Source organism: Nyctibius grandis, chromosome 14, assembly GCF_013368605.1.
Source record: "Nyctibius grandis isolate bNycGra1 chromosome 14, bNycGra1.pri, whole genome shotgun sequence".
Lineage (NCBI taxonomy): Eukaryota > Metazoa > Chordata > Aves > Nyctibiiformes > Nyctibiidae > Nyctibius > Nyctibius grandis.
In genome coordinates, this window is record NC_090671.1 from 2,729,275 (window position 1) to 2,741,370 (window position 12,096).

General features: G+C 37.7%; 1 protein-coding gene across 1 annotated transcript in view; it reads left to right on the top strand.

Moving 5' to 3' along the window:
- MED13L (mediator complex subunit 13L) overlaps positions 1-12,096 on the top strand; it is a 199,996-nt gene that overhangs the window by 81,151 nt on the left and 106,749 nt on the right. The window lies entirely within an intron of this gene.

Here is a 12,096-nt window from a genome sequence, read left to right on the forward strand (position 1 = left end):
TCCTCCCCCTGTGGCTGTGTGTCTTTCGACTTAATTAAATCCACTTTCAGAAAAGCTAAACTGTTTGGGAAAAAGATTAAACAAGACAGTTGAACTAATGGAAAATGAGAGAAATCCTGGATTCTCTTCATCCTAAAAGATGTAAATTGACTGTGAACATTGGGTGTGCTTTATACTGTATTATACTTTTCTCTAAGCTAAATTATTCTTTCCTTCTCTCTTTGTGTATATCTATAAATAAAGAAGATTAACTTATCATAATATTAACTACCGTTTTAATAAGGCAAAGGCAAATTTTGTTAGTTTATTCCTGGAGTCCTTGAAGAGCAAAACTTTAGAAATAAATGTGGATAATGATTTTTAAGGGCAATCCACAACTCTAATTTTTCATAATTTAAGTATTTGCAATTGCCATGCTTCTGACATGGCCCATATGCAATAAATGTAATTAGTCAAAGAGTAACTGGAATAAAAAGAAAAGGAGGAGAGAGTCACATAGGCATTACTGGGATGGTTAGCCGCTGCCTGATGTTTAAAGTGAGTTTCAACCATGGTGAAAAGATAAATTACAGAAGTGCTGTTATATTTGTTGCTGAGGAGGCCCCACTGTGCAGGTAACAGTCCAATAAAATTAAAGAGTGAAATTAAATAGGTGATTTCTAGTCTTTTAGGTAGCTCTTATGTAGAGAAACATTCAACGAGACTAAATTAACATACAAATTTCTGTCTTTTTTTTCTGTTTGTGGTTTGTACAGGAGTTGCTTGTTCTTAAATATGCTTTCTTAGATGAGTTCTTATTTTTCTTCTGCTTTACAAGCCCTTTCATTTTGTTTCTGCAATGAAGATGTAACAATTTATGCCATCACATTAATATCCATGGCAACAGACTGTAAAGTGAACAACATATTACATTTGCATTGCAGAATCAGTGGTGAGGGAGATGGCTCCTGTTGAACCATGGATATGTGAAATGACTCCAACAGTGAATACAGGAGATGCCTGTGAAGCAGAATTTTTTTTATACGTGTGTTTTCTCAAATTTTATAGAACTGATCTTTAAAAGGACTTCCAAGTACAAAAGATCAGAAGTTGCATCACTTTTTTAGGTTGGATAAAAAGTCATCGTTTCTTCCCAGGCCGTTGCTCTCAGCGCCTGCTTATCATCAGGGGAATTGTTCTCAATCCTGTCTTCTGTTTGCAGTAACTCTCGTAAAAGAGGTATTTACAGAAGAGATCCTTATAGAATAGGACTGGCTTGAAGTTAATAATTGCTATATATATTCAGCCTTAATGATTATGAGAACAGGTGCATATTTGATGGTCTCAGGTGGTCTGTAAAATCTTGATGCTTGGTTGGTTATTGTGCGCAGTTCCAAGGATTTGTGTGTTTCCAGAATGACTCTCCAGTCTTCAGTAATTTGTTTTTTCCATCCCCAATGCTGTATACTGTGTTGTGTCATCTTCATTATTTTTTTTCTGCAACACCTTCTGTTTATAAATAAAAGTAAACAAATATATTCTTATAAACAAGAATATACTCATTAAGAAATCGTTTTTCTATCCCTGTCTGAAAGAGCATCTGTAGTATTGCCTGCTTGAAAAGGCAGACTGGAATAGATGGGGATAGGGAGGGAGGGGGGTGGTTTTCCAGTAGTAAGTGTTTAATACTTGTGGTTTGTGATAGTGCTGTGTGTGTCCCTCTTGCTTTGGCTGGCCGGCCTTACCAACAGCCCTGAAGTGTGCCTGTCTGATTACAGTTTTGATGGTTCTGTGAAGGGGAAGGAAGAATCTGAGCACATCTACATCGATTAATTTTATAGTTGAAGTTTCCTGTGTCAAAAGGTGCTGCCCACACAGCAATTGTAATAATAGTGTTAGTGAAGCTCAGCATTATAAAAAAGGTACCTCAGTGTAGCACAGTCCCTGATCACTGCGGCAGCGTGGCTACGCGTGAACTTCAAAACTCAGAAATTCTGAAACTTTCCAGGAAAGACCAAATATGTGAAACAATGTTAGTTACATATTTTCTGGCATCTTTGATTTTTATCTGTTCAACCAATGGAAGTAATGGACATATGGATTTTCAAAAATCTTATTTAGCCTTTCTTGAGGGATCATTATACAGATTTGATCCTGGGCACTTTTGACTAGATTATTTTTCAAGGTAGTTATTCTGCTTTTAAAGCTGTTTCATATGGAGGGTTTTATTTTAAAGTAGCAATTAAACTGTTCCTACTCAAAATCTGCCCTCTTCTAATAGGTTTGTTATTGAATGTGGTCATCTTTTTCAGAAGTTTTATTTTTAGCGTGTATGATCTCGTATCCTTTTCTTAATCTGAAAAACAGATCCTGCGTGAAGAGTCCCGGTGCTGGTTACATGCTGCTCCCTCTGCTGGCTCTCTGTCTGAGGATGAGAAAAATATATTTAAAAACCTGCTTGACATTCTGCTGCCAAAATATCAGACCACTTCATTGGTAGAACTCAATACATGGTGGTGTTGCCCAGAAGCTCTTATTTCGCTTTTACTTCAGTAAAACTGAAAACTACAGTGAACGTTTGCTCACAGAAGAGCAGCAAGTATTTTGGCGTTCTTCTTGGGGAGCACTAAAATCCAGTAAAGAACAAACAAAATGACAAAAATATGGTTGTCTTGTCTCTGAAGTCTTGTCTAGCCTTTTATTCAGTGCCTGCGGTTTTGGAAGTCTGCTCTTTTCTCAAAAAAAAGACGTGTATGTGAGGGAAACAGTTTGCACTGTCACATTTTTAAAAAGAGGCTTCATTTTAACCACTTCTGCAGTTCTTGATACCTAAACTTAACATGCATTTTCAGTTTTTTTCAAAAAATAGTGCAAAACTGAGAGTCTGGAAATTTACCTTTTATTTTGAAAGTACAGTACTTCATTTACAAGCATAAAGTCTGACCATAAACATGTTTACAATGATGTTAGGTTATTGCTAAAGCCTGACTCTCTGCTTCTAAAGTGTGTATATACACATTATAAGCTGAAATTTATTACTTTACTTTGTTACTCAAAAAATCTGCCAGCATTATTAAGTTGGGTTTTGCCTTTGGTAACTATTACTTTCTGTTTGTCTATTTGGTGATTGATGGGTGGGGTTTGGGTTTTTTGAAATTGCTTCAACTTGTGCTTCAGCAAGTTTTTAAGTAAACAAGTTGCAAAGTCAATTTTGTACTTTGCTCCTGTGTAAAAAAAAAAAAAAAAAAAAAAAAAAAATTAAAAAAATAATTAAAAAATACATAATGAATTCCAGTAGGGAGGTAGGAAAGCAAGTAGTAAAATAACCTTTAAAACATTATGTTAAAGTGATGTATAAACTCGAAGCAAATGTGTTTGCTCAACACTTTTTCTAGTTTTCAAAAAGTAATACGAAGAGGACTTATCTAATATTCCACATATAATGGCATTAGCGTTGCAGTTCACACTTACAACCTTTAGCTCTTGTGTGTTTGTGGTACATGATGTATGTTTAAAAGGGGAGGCTGCTATAAAAATATTTCCTGTATTCCTTAGTTAAATCAAAGTCTTGTTTTCTCACGGTATAGTGTTACAAGAAAGTTAAGGAAAAGAAGGCTTTCTAATGAAACTTGCTGCTTCTACAACCATTAGGTTGAAAAAAAAAATAAAGGAAAAGGAGAAAATAGTAGTCTGGGGGGCTGTAGGGAATGCCATGATACCAAAAGGAAGTGTGAACTGAGAGGAAATAAGCACAATTCTTAATTTTTATGCAGAAGAGTAACCTCAAATTTCAGCTAATAGAAAACCAAATATTTACTTGGTTAAATAAGCATACAGCTGAGATGGAAATATTACAGTTTTTTGTTCCACAAAGTACAGCCTAGCTGGGTGGAAGGAAGGTAGCCCTGATCATGGAGAGTCTGGGCATCATTACACCCTTGAATTTCTCTATAAATGTGTCTTTGGGTAGGTTGGAGACCTTGTCCTTCTTACATTTCTAACCTTAACATATCCATTAAAAGCTGCGGCAGCCTGCAAGCTTATTGTACAGCAGCAAATAATAATGAAAAAAAGCTGGCTTTCTTAAAGGTGATTATATTTTTTCCTGTCTGTAAACGTGCTCGTTGTGTAACGCGAATGCATTAGCCTCCGCGAAACGTAGGAAATGAAAGGCAGTGAGAAGCGGTTCCATTGTTATCTCTCCAGGCATGTCTGATGAATCATGTTTCCGTGTTCTCTTGGTCACGCTGCAGAGTGCCCTCAGCCAGGGCGAAGCCTCCTGGAAAATGCTCTTTGGGATGGTTGTAGGGAGCGCAGAACCAGCGGCTGCGGGGGGGCGGGGAGGGAAGGCTGCCGAGCGCCCCGCTCTCCGGGCAGCTGCGGGGATTGCTCACCCGGGCTGGCACAGGAGCGACGGGCAACTGGTTGGGTGGCGAGTGGAAGGCTTTTCAGGGACTTGGCTCGTCAGGATCCCAGTTTAAAATGGAATCGTCTGTCTTGAGCTGTGCAATTGTTTTTAAGGCAAACCTGTGTTCAGGAAGAGAGAAGGATGCATCCCGATACCGCTTTCCAAAATGATCCATCTCTATTTCAAGAACGACGTCTTGCATGCTTCATAAATGAGAAAGTACTTTGGTTCCTTTCGCTTTCCAAGTGTGGATTAATACGAACTGTATTTTTCCTAAGAACAAGCCTTGTGTTACTCTGGTGATGGCTGAACTTGCTCTGATTTCTCTTTAGAGACTCGCTGCCCTCATACATTGTTATCTCCAACAGAGCTCCCTCACTGTAGGGGATGGGGAAATACGCTCAACATGCTGTCAGTGAAAGACAACAGTTATGTTTAGAGAAGAAAAAAAGTCCACATTCTCATTGCATTATCGGTGCAGAGAGGAAGATCTTACTGATGCAGATATAATTCGGTAGTTTTATTTTCTTTGAACCTAGAAAGATCAAAAGGCAGAAGTGGGGGGGGTGGTTGCAGCTGGTGTGTGGAATGAGGGTTGCACTGGCTGTAAGTCCTACGTGGTCAGTGAAAATGGGAGGAAATGGAGAAAACTTGGAGATTTGGAAGGGGAAAGAAGAGAGCAAATGACATTGGGAGAGTGGAGATTGTTTCCTGGCATTAGGAAAGCATAGTAATACTTGAAAATTATTTTCCTTTGAATTTTTTGGGTAACTTTCATGTTCTTCTGAGAAACTATTTTTTAATGCCCTTATACCAAAGAGTTGAAGAGGGAAACGAGATGTAACGGAAAGTGAAAAGTTCAGAAATGTGGGAGGAAATGCTAGAAACTCCCAGGAGTAAACTTAAGAAAGTACTTCTTTCTTCATGGCATCCTTAGCCCTGAGCACTTCGGAGGAAGATGGTGAGAATCTCTCCAAACTTTTAGTCCATTTTCACTGCGGTCAGGCGAGTGCTTTTCATCTATAGGAAATGCCTCTGTAGAAAAATATAAAGTAGCTTGAAAATAAAACTGCTTAACACAAATACACTGTGGGACAAATGAAACAGTGTAAATCAGGGATTTGGGGGGAATTTTCTGGCGCGCGAGAGCAGGTTTCACACTGCAAACAACTCCCCGCTTTACTGTAGGAAGCAGCATAAACCGCATAAAAATTGTGCCATGTTTATGTTCATTTTACTCTTTCTTGGGACAGAGCTGGTGATTGTAAAAGGCATTCAAAGCAAAAACCACACAGCAAACTGAACTGTTTTATTTGGAGTCTCTCACGTCTCTGAAGCGAGCTGCTCAGCTCTCTGGTGTCACTGATTTTGCATTCCTACACAGAAAGCAGACGAGCTATAATTACACAGAAATGTTTATACTGATTTCATAGATAATAATTTTGGTTTTGGGGAAGTTAGATACTACCCCTGGATTTTTGGAATATTTTGAAGTGAACTTCTAACGAACCAGCAGTGATTACATATTTTGTGTGACCAGTTTGTTCCTAGTGCCCTTTGAAATGTTGCATAGTTAACCAGGATACTGAGAAAAATTTACTGTAAAGGTCTGCACTGTGGTGTGTGACAATGGAAAGGCAAAAGAGACCGTGCAGGAGTAGAGGAATGTGAGTATGGGACAGGAAGAGGGAGAGAATGTCACATTTAATGTATAGTTTATAAAAAACAATTTTGTACCTACCGGGAGTGAGGAAGCAATAAAAGTAATGCTTTAAGTAGTGCTAACATAATCGAAGTGCAGATAGTTACCTACCATCTGTTTTTCAATAAATAGCTATTATGGTAATTTCTGTTTCAATGCGCAACAATTAAAGCGTCGTCATATTCCCGTGATATTCAACAGCTGTTGCCTTTGAAGGTTTTATTTATCTTTTTCTGAAGTGCAACAATTTCAGTTTTGTAGTCAACTCTGCTTGGAAGTGTTAGTTTTTATACAGAAAATTGGGGTCCATTGAAATGCAAACTTGGGTCGTGTCTGAACAGCAATCTTCAACAGTAATCTTCGTTAGCGTTCCGATTTCCCTGGATGTGGGGTGCTGAAGTCGTGCTGTTAAGGATACCTTAGCAGGACATCGATTGTAAATGCTTCTGTGCACGTACAGCGCGTGTTCTCAGCACTTCCCGTGAGCGCTGTTTGCAAATAGAGTAACACCAATGGGTCATGCTGGTGAGCGTTTCTCCGCTACTGGTTTTGTTGGCTGATGAGTTGACCTGGGAGATGGAGAGCTAAGATGAATTCTGAGGAGTGTAAGAGTAAGCAGTACAATTTCCCTACAATCATAACCAGTGCAAGGAAATTAGATCTCTAAGTGGGTTGAATCTGATTTAGTAATAAGTCAATTTAATCACTAATGACTTCAAACACAGATTTTTACAAGGTGATCAATGGCAGTATAACAATGATCGATCAATAGCATTGCATTTAATTGGATTTTTATGGGTATAATATAGTTTTTCAGAATTAATGTACCATTGCATTGCTTTGTTACTCTTTTAACTCAATTTTTTAGAAGAAATGATGCTTCAAAATGCTAGCTGGTCTCTGAAATATTGTTTTAAGGGGCACAGTTAATAAACATTAAAATGAAAAATCAAATGCTTGCTTTTAGTAATTTAATTTCTGATTTTGAGTTATTTGGCTGTATGTTTTTAAAAACTGTATCTACACGGGGGAAAAAAAACCCCACATTCATGGTAACAAGGAGACAAAATATCAAAGAGTAAGAGGGAACGTATACTGCTCTGAATATGAATCCCGAGTAGCTGAGTAACTCCTCCCCTTCCTCAGCAGTTTGACATAGTAATCTTCCCTCGAAGTAATCTCCTTGTCCCATGTGTCCTGCTTTAATCTATCAGTATTTCTGCAGTGTGCAGCCAGAAATTGATTTTCAGTAATTTTAATGGCTGAATAACTGGTCCTGTCCCAGAGTGTTGTTTCATATTTGCAGTGGCCAATGCGGTAACTGAAGGCAGTGTTCTGGATAATGGGTTTCATTAGTTTTGATGCCTGAGGTAAAAAACCAGTAGGTGGGAATAAAGACTTTTTGATGTCTAGACGTTCATTTCAGCTGTTGCTGCAATATGATACATTAAAAGGAAATATGTAACATAGCTCTGAGGAAATATGTATTCTTTGAAACTAATTCTACTTTTAAACTGCACAAGGCAGCGTGACCTGAATTATTAAAATGTGGGTGGCTGAATTTCTTAAAGGTATAACTATCTCTGCAATGCCGACACAGTCTCCACTTGCTTTCTCTCCTTCCTTCCTATATTTCTTTTAAGTAAAATCTGTCAGTTTGGTCACTGAAGCAGAACAGAGATCTTATTATCTTTCCAGTATCTCTGCTGGGAGACCTAAAATTATTGAAGTATTTGCTTTGATATTTTGCTGTGACTTCTCTCCTTGAAATTTTTATAATGGTTCTTTTTTTTTTTTTTTTTGAGAGCATGGTTGGCTTCATAAAAATCGTTGGACACTTTGAAGACCTTAATATCTCTGACTTGAAAATAAAAAAAGACCCCAAGCCAACTAAGCTGCTCATTAATGTATGTTTAAATTATAAATTTCCAGTGTAAGGCTAAATTATTGTAGTTGCCTTTAGTTCTTTTCATATCCTATCTGCAAGGATAAACTTAAAAATCGGCACAAATGTTCTGTTCATTTTCTGAACCTATGAAAACAAAATTATAACAAACTTTTAAAAACTTTATATGTGAAGGCTGTCAATTAATTCCCATTCTGTATGGAGACTAGCAGTGAGATTTAGCACCTCAGTCATAATCCATTATGATAAGTGCCAAATACACCTTTCTTCTTTTGGGATTTCCTCCTAATAATATCTTGGCAATGAGAAAATAAAAAATATTTTCTCTGTGGAAGATTTGTTTGCAATTGAAAAACACTGCATTGTGTTCTTTTTCAGGTGTTATAACCAAAAGATTTTTTACCTTATTCCTGTACACACTCGTTTATTAGATAATGGTAGCAGGCAGGTATTCGGCTGTAACAGGAGCTTTTCTTTTTAGTACATGGTGCCCTGTCACCTTACACAGAATTATTTTTTGCTGTTCCATCTGTTAAAACATTGATTTGGTGTTTTACTAACTTTCCATGAAAATTTTAAAGGCTGTTTATATTTTCACTTTCTTAACTCATATAGGTTGAAACAATGATGCCTCTTCAGATAAATGCGTAGAATATTCTTGTGCAAAACTGGCTATCTCTAAGTCTTTTTTCTTTTTTCTATTTTTCCTTCTTTTGAAAGAAACACAAACTTCACGCTTCTTTTTGTATCCATATGCTTCTTAAGTGCTCTCTATCTCCGCTGGATTTAAAGAGCATATAGAGAGATATACATAAGGGCCTACGATATATAGTAGGGGCAGTTAGACTGACTATCTCAACTAACCAGTTTATAGAATTACAGTTAATGGCAGAGATGATGTGACCTTATCTTGATTTTTTTTTTTCCCCCCCCCCCCAGAATCCAGATTTTTAGAGACAGAGTATTAATGGACTTATATTTTAAGAGGTGATTGCATTTAAAAAAAAAAACCAAAAAACCAACAAAACACACATAGTAGTTGCTCATTTTTCTGAGAAATGTAGTGCAAAGTTATCCCTCTGTTGCAGGACAAGCAGCGAGAAGGGGATGAACTGCCTGTTTTATGAGAAAGTAAATACTACTGCTGGTTGTCATCCTTGACTACTCTGGAGTGTACACGTGCTTAGATAAGGTAGTTGGCATATACAGATAAATATACACACACACACAGAGAGAGAGAGAGAGATACCTATCACAGTAAGAGGATCAGTAGATCTGACAGATCAGGCAGGTGAGAAGGAGCTTGGACTCCTGGAGGTCATCCAGTCTGACATCCCACTCAAAATGGGATTGCCGCAAACAACGGATCAGATTAGTGATGGCTTTGTCTACCCAGGTCCTGGGAATTGGTGACCCACAGCTTTGTCCCATCTGCTTTGCTGCCTCTCCAAAACTCTTGTCCCCTCTCTGATTCCCATGAGGAAAAAGTATTTACCTGCTCTACTGTACTATTTCTCTTACTAAAATTCAATCTTTACTTGATTCTTCCCCTAGAAGTTTTCTTTTTTGAAGGTGGTTTTCACAGCTGTTGTATAGTGTCACATTTGTTGCCTCTAAAGAGAAATATTTCAACCAGAGTAATTGAAAATACCTTCAGGACAGGATACAGGTGCTTGGCGTAAGTATGTTCTGAACCTGTGCAGCACCTGCTTTCTGTTAGCTGTGTACCTGAAAATGCTGTCAGGCAGCACTGAAAGGCTGATGAGGGCTTGAGTTGAAAGCGTTGAGTGTTAAAAGCATTACAAATCATTGTGCAGACAGAGACCAACAATTATTTCCTAGTCTTCAATCTTCTATGAGGAATTTAAAATATTCTTCAAAATCTAAAATCTACTTATATTGTTACAGTGTGAGGAACGTTGCAATTTACAGGAGCAGTCTGATCTCCATTGTTTTGCCAGGTTTTGTTACTGGTCACCATTTGCATCTTGAAGTTGTAACTTGCTCCAGTTATTTAAGCTCTTGTCTTTTGGAGACTGGATCAGGAAGCCAAAGAGCAGAGAGGAAGTGAAATGCTGCAATTCTAATTTTTTTTTTCTCCCCATTTTTGGTGCAACAGACAAATGTACATACTCTCAATTGTGAGATGAATGTTTTTAGTAGGATAAAGAATATTAAAGGTAATTACAGTAAGTATAGTGCATTAATATATCCAGGAATCAAAGGCATTATTTATTATAGGAAAATGGTTATGAAGGTGTCTTATGATATACTTAGAGTTAAATTCAATGGGGAAATAATTTTATTTCTATTTCATATATAGTTTATGTGAATGCCGAGTAATAAGAAAGTCAATTTGGAAAATTAGAATATTGAGGGATGTTACCGCTTCAGATTTTCCCCTTTTCCCTGTCCCACTCAACTGCTGCTCCTTAGCCAGTCTGATCTCCTTGGCAGACTTCATCCTAGGGACTTACCTACAAGGACCTCCACCACAAGGTTAACATTGCTTTTTCCACCTTGTCCTAGGCTTTGGGACACATGCCCTTGCATAGCCATTCCTTTTCTGAGTGCAGGATAACCGTGAACACAGCTGTGTTGCCATGTAGAGAGGGGGAGTGCTGCCAGTTTCCATTCCCTCATTTCCAGTCCCTTCTGCTGGGATACACAGGCCTTCTGTGTCACACTAGTCCTGGGGAGAGGGCTCTCTGTTTGTGGAAGAGTAATAGGATGGTATATAGAATATTAGCTTATAAACAGTGTAAAGCAGTATGATCTGACCTTATTTCTTCTGGAGTCGGGCAAAATTATACTTGCAGAAAACAGTTTTGAGAGATGATGTAAGCTGTTCTTTAGTTGGGTCCCATGAGTTTGTTGTGGATACTCGAGTAGATAGTGAGTGATGATTGAGAACCTCAGAACTGGCCATGAGAAGTTTCCTGTAAAATCATGGAATAGATTTCTTGTCTCTCCCTTTTGCATGAAGTTCTTAATGCAGGGACAATACTGGCTTCTGGCATGGATGCCAGATAAAGGTGATTTAGGTACTAAAGCCCTGTCTTTTTCATTCTGTAAAGGGAGAGACACTCTGCTACCAATATTAGCATATCACAACATTACATGTTCAAAAAATGTGCTGCCTCTTGTTTGAGGTTATATGACTTACGGCTACTGGGAGAAGCAGCAGAACAGAGAACAGTGCTGGGGTTTGAGGCTTTGAAGCTGTAGTTGAAGACTGCTGGCAATATCAGTATTTTTCATACAGCAGAAACTTCTTAGAAGTTTTACTTTAAACATGATTGTAGAGTAAACTATACTTAGATAATAATCTCTGCATGATAGACGTGCTGTTGGAAGGTTTCATCCTTTAAATCGGCCAGGGAGGGGTGTTAAGTATTAGGTTCTTAACATGCTGTAGAATTTTGTGTTTGCAGAGTATTCCTGTAAAATTGAAATGACAGAACTCAGACACTTAACAAATACTTACTCCTTCACAAAGTTATTTAATCATCTGTTTTTACTCTGCAGCTGAGATTACATCTTCTGGATGAATAAGGTTTAGAATCTGGTACAGGCATACCAAAAATAGTTTTACTCTTGGTAGTTTTAGCATCCAAAAGCAAAGGAGTAAGGACAGCAGATATTTTTGAGGTTTGTGTATCTTTCAGGTGACTGGTTCATGCTGCACTCTGCTGTGAGAGAGTAATAGGTTATTTTTTTTTTAACTCTGTAAAATCTCTGCAGTTTTGTACCAAGTTTACTTTTTTTTTATTTTGGAATAAAACCTGCTGTGTATGTCATATATTTGCTATGTATTGCTTAAACTGCAATAGTTTAAGTCGGTACAATGGAGGAATTTCACTTGGGTGTGACGGTGAGAGGTTCAGGATAGTTGTTTAACGTTGTTTAAGTTATATAAATTGATTTTACACCTTTAATGATTCACTTTGTTTCTTGATTGTCTGTCTCTGCAGTTAAGTTTTAAAGCATCTCTCAGCAGTCGTGACAAGGAATGATCATGAATTCCTCACCCCCATACATTAATATTGAACGCTACAAACAAATGTGTTTGCTTTTATGCTTTTGTGTTTTATTTTTTTT